Consider the following 5,219-nt stretch of genomic DNA (forward strand, 5'->3'; position numbering starts at 1 on the left):
AACTTAGTTCTACAGACCCAAAATTGTCATGTTCTCTATATGCAATGAGAATGCCTCAACACAGGGCTCCCAATGGAGAAGCTAGAGAAAGTACCCAAGGAGTTAAAGGGATCTGCAACCCTATAGGGGGAACAACATGATGAACTAACCAGTACCTCGGAGCTCTTGTCTCTAGCTGCATATGTATCGAAAGATGGCCTAGTCGGCCATCACTGGAAGGAGAGGCCCATTGGACTTGCAAACTTTATATGCCCCAATACAGGGGAATACCAGGGCCAAAAGAATGGGAATGGGTGGGTAGGGAAGTGGTGGTGGGGGTATGGGGGACTTTTGGGATAGCATTGGAAATGTAATTGAGGAAAATACGTAAAAAAAAAAAGAATGCCTCAAAATTCATCCGTTCCTGCTATGAAGGGGACAAAGTAACCTAAAACCTTGACTCTAGGGCTGGAGAGATGGCTCAGCGGTTTAGAGCACAGACTGCTCTTCCGAAGGTCCTGAGTTCAAATCCCAGCAACCACATGGAGGCTTACAACCATCCTTAATGACATCTGATGCCCTCTTCTGGTGTGTCTGAAGACAGCTACAGTGTACTTACACATAAAAATAGTAAATAAACATTAAAAAAAACCACACACATAAAAAAAAAAAAAACCTTGACTCTACACACAGATGCCTACCTTCTCTTCTGGAAGTCGGACCAGTTCATCTCAAGCTCCAGAGCTGCAGAAGAGACGTCACAGAGATGATTAGACCGGCAACAAGATAATTAAGCAACGCACCCATGTGTAGACTATGTTGACATTAACTAGCTTCTTGTATAAACAGAACCCTTAATGTACTACCCAGAAATGTTTGAACACAATTTTTATCTCCCTCTAAGTATTAATTCATTCACCAATGCTCCCATTTATTATTTTGAGTGAGCACACACGTGTGCTAGCACACACAAGAAGGTGCAAGAATAACTCTAGAGAGTTGGCTCTCTCCGCCAGGTCCCAGAATCAAAGGTAACGGGCTTGGCACTGCTAAGCCCTCTCACTACATTCTCCAACCCCTCATCTACTTTAAAAAGACATGGGGTGACTGCATTAAATTCCTGCCTGTTCTGTTGGCCTCAGGTAAATCCTTTAACCCATCACAGCAGCGTATCCAGTCAGGTTAGAGTTCTCATCCTTGGCCAAGAACTGTTCCTGGGATTATGCCTGGGAAGTCAAATCTTTCCATCTAACACATACCTTGAATTCATGGTCATCCTGGACACAGCACTCATCTGCTCAAAAGAGAAAAGAGCCAGCACTGTTAAAAGCAGCAGCCACAGCTTCTTTCAGAAAGGCCCTTCCTGGTGGCTCCTAGCTGCATTCGATGATGGAAGTCCTGCCTCTGACTAGCATTATTCCTGCACAGAGCTCTGATCTTCATACTGCTGACAGCTGGGAGTCCATTTTATTCCCTCTGGGCCATCTTTCCCACTGTTTCCACCCCAGAAGCAAAAACTCTTAATGTTTAGAAGCAAATAGTACTGCAAGTAATAGCGGTACTCTTCCTTTAGGAAAGTGAAACATTTTCTTTGATTTCAAAACCAGCAGCAACATCAGAAGTGTCTGCTGAGGCTGAATGAGGAAGGGAAAAATAATTCCTTACCTTAGAAGGTGGCTCATGCTGCCCTTCACTCTCAGACGGGCTCAGCAGAACCCTAACCTCTAACGGAAAGAAAACTACCACCCAGGGAACTTGTTTACAAGAGCCCACAAGCCTATTTTTCCTCTAAAATGTCCTTTACCAGGTACGGTGGCTTATGTCCATAAATGCCAATACTTAGGGTCCTGGAGCAGAAATATCCTCTGGGCCAGCATGACAATCTGTCTCAATAATCAAATAATCTTTTAAAAAGACTTATTTCTTCTATGAGTGCACTGTTGCTATCTCCAGACAACACCAGAAGAGGGCATCAGATCTCATTACAGATGGTTGTGAGCCACCATGTGGTTGCTGAGAATTTAACTCAGGAACTCTAGAAGAGCTGTCAGTACTTTTAACCACTGAGTCATCTCTCCAACCCTGATATTTACTTTTAATTGGTGCCTCAACCAGCCACCTCTTAAACAGGGAGGACTCTGGGTGTTCGCTAAACACCTATACCCGGTCTTAGGAACTCCAAATCACGATTCCTATATCATTGCTTAGGGGTTGCCTTACTTAAGTGCTAACCCAGTCACTCAGATTTCTCCCAGGTCCCAAAACCCAGATAGGCTGGGTCTGTGTCAGCTGTAGGGTAATCCAGGTCCTGTAGGCAGAGGTCCCCGGTGAACTCGCTTGCAGGTATCCGCCTGAATATACCCTCAAACCTTAAAACAAACGAGCACTAAACAAAAAGCCCAGCCTCTGTGCCAAGCGGCATTTGAAGGACACGAGCGGCGGCGAGGACGCGCCTGCGTGGGCGAAATTACCCCTGTCCTTGCTGACACTGGGATTATCCTGCCTCCTGCTACTTCCCGAGCTCTGATCTCATTCGCTTCCTAAATAGGCGATGTCCCTGTCATCCGAGTCCTGGGCGGGCAGGAGCCCCGAGTGTGCCCAGGACCCGGGCCGTCCGGACGTCGCGCCTCCACCCGGGAGGGGACAAATCCGGGCAGCGCAAGGCCGAACGCCTGTCCCACACCGAAGGGACGCGCACGGGCAGGGACCGGCGCCACGGGCGAGCGCCGTGAAAATCTCCGTGGCCACGTGGTGTGGTCCTGGGACTCGCAATGGGGACAGTACTTACCAGGAGCGCGCCGCGGCGGAAGAGCTGGGCGCCAGGGCGGGACCGAGTTTAAAACCGACCGGACATTGAGCACCCGGGCTCAGCCAACCAGATTAGCCCAGCGCCCCTCCTGCCCGCCCCTTCCCTGGTTCCCGCCTGAATCCAGCGCCGGCTCGCGCGCGCCCCCTTGCGGCACCAGAGCCTCCCAACATGCCCCTACCCCAGGGCAGTGGCCCCACTCACTGCCCTGTGGAATCTGTCACCTCTCTGAAGGTTAGAGGAGCATCTTGGAGTCACATCACTTGGGGATTTCTTTTTCTTCTCCCCGTGCTTCTCAGTCATATATTGAATTTGGTACTTTTAATTGACCCACATCCTTTTGTGCTTATTTTCATTTGAATACCCATATGTAACAAAATTTTCTCCTCTTAAGGAAACTGTGACATCATGGAGAGTAGAGTGGACTCTCTTAAGAGGGGCTGGTACAAGGAGAGGACCCCATGCCTAAAAATCCCACTACTGGCTGTGCATTTTCAATACATTTTCACCCAGGAGGCACCTGTGCCTGACAGAATCAGGCTGGGATATTTTGGGGTTTGTCTTGTTTTTTTGTTTGTTTGGTTTTGGTTTGAGATAGTGTTTCTCTATGAAGCCCTGGCTGTCCTGGCACTCCCTCTTTGACCAGGCTGGGCTCGAACTCACAGATCCACTTGCCTCTGCCTCCCCAGTGCTAGGATTAAAGGCATGAGCCACCACCCTGCAGGGTGTACCCTCTTTACTAAAAGCAACTGTCCTTCTAACAAGGGAAGACAGAAACCGATAATGAGTGACAAAGGAGTAGGGAGAGAAGCGACTACATGCCCAGGAGTGCCCAGGATCGTGACCACTGTGTGGGAAGACACAGGAAAGATCCCTTCATTGGCGTCCAGAGGCATTTGGTTCAGCTGATACCTTGATTTTGGACTTCTGGCTGCCAGCGCTGATCTGGCGTTTCTGTGGAAGCCATTAAGGGCTTTGTTAAGGCAGCCCCGGAACCTAGCTAAATGACTGACAGGAAGGGGTTGAGTCCTCCGAGTGGTTAAGGCTAGCATCTCCTAAGGGCCCTCATCTTCCCTGCCCACTGTGGTTTATTGCTGTGTGCGCTTGCACACAGTAGCTCAGTAGCTGTCGAATTACTGAGGTGGCGAGGGGATGTCATGGTGAACATCTTAGTCATGAATGCCTGAGTTTAGGGACTTTTTTGCTAGACATTTATAAACTCATGAGGCAAACCAATGTTCCCATCACCCGAAGAGTTTACATTCTCTTCTAAAGCAGGAGTTCTCCAGAGAGAGAGCAAAGGGGAGGAGTTAAGGGTGGGAGGCAGGAAATCACCTAATCCCGTGCCTTCCTCTAGGGTGGTCTACAAGCCAAAGAAACACTGTGGGGCCACACCCACGGTCCTCTGCCCTACTTTTTTTTTTTTTTAAAGATTTATTTATTTATTTTATGTAAGTACACTGTAGCTGTCTTCAGACACCAGAAGAGGACGTCAAATCTCATTACAGACGGTTGTGAGCCACCATGTGGTTGCTGGGGTTTGAATTCAGGACCTACAAAAGAGGAGTCAGTGCTCTTAACCACTGAACCATCTCTCTAGCCCTCTGCCCTACTTTTACAAATATATTCTTTTACCCACAATTTGTCCCTGGAATTTTGAAATTTAAGGTGTTCTACTAAATGGAGTTGAGACCATTTGAGTTAGAAGGATAGAATTTGTGTTTTGTGCTGAATACCATGACTGGTGTTGGAGGTGTGTGGGGGCTATTTTTCCATTGTTGTGTGAAAACCACCATGGCCAAGATACCTTACAGAAGAGCTTGTGTGAACTTAGCCCCTGAATCCACGATGGCAGAGTGAAGGCATGGCAGGAGGAACAGGAAGCTGAGAGCTCACACCTTGAGCTGGAAGCACAAAGTAGAGGGAGATTCAGGAATCACACAAGCCTTTAGACTCTTAAAGCCCATCTCTAGAGCCAACTTCCTCCAAGGCCATTCCCCCTACCCCTCCCAAATAGTGCCACTGTGTGGGTCCCAAGCATTCCAGTGCCTGAGACTATGGGAGACATCCCTCAGTCAAACCCAAACCCAGTGTTTCCCCATGGAAGCAAGCTGGACCTGAGGCTGTCCAAAGCAGAGTTGTCCTAAGGGGGCAGTGAGCACCTGAGAAGAATTTCCTTCTTTAGTGAGAGCCGAAAATTCTGCCCAAAGTCTGGAGTAGATTTGAATAAAGGTAGATGTCACTGTGTTCTGGGTGCCTGTGACCCAGGGAGAGGCAGGGCAGTCTGAAGACCAAGGCCAACCTGGTTGGATAGCAAGATCTTGATCACCTCACAGAAGAAGAAATGGCACCAAGGAATAATACTCTCTCATGTCTATGCATAGCAGTGGCTCTCAGCCTTCCTAGTGCTGACCCTTTAATACAGTTCCTCATG

At 48.4% G+C, this 5,219-nt stretch overlaps 1 non-coding gene across 1 annotated transcript; it reads right to left on the bottom strand.

Annotated features, from left to right (window-relative positions):
• Positions 1 to 1,112: 1,112 nt before the first annotated feature.
• LOC115031234 (small nucleolar RNA SNORD93) lies at positions 1,113 to 1,183 on the bottom strand. The gene has a single exon (XR_003836845.1). It is a non-coding gene; the product is annotated as a small nucleolar RNA SNORD93 (small nucleolar RNA).
• Positions 1,184 to 5,219: the final 4,036 nt, after the last annotated feature.

Source organism: Mus caroli, unplaced genomic scaffold, assembly GCF_978045245.1.
Source record: "Mus caroli unplaced genomic scaffold, Mus_caroli_1 scaffold_4, whole genome shotgun sequence".
NCBI classification, from domain to species: Eukaryota; Metazoa; Chordata; class Mammalia; order Rodentia; family Muridae; genus Mus; species Mus caroli.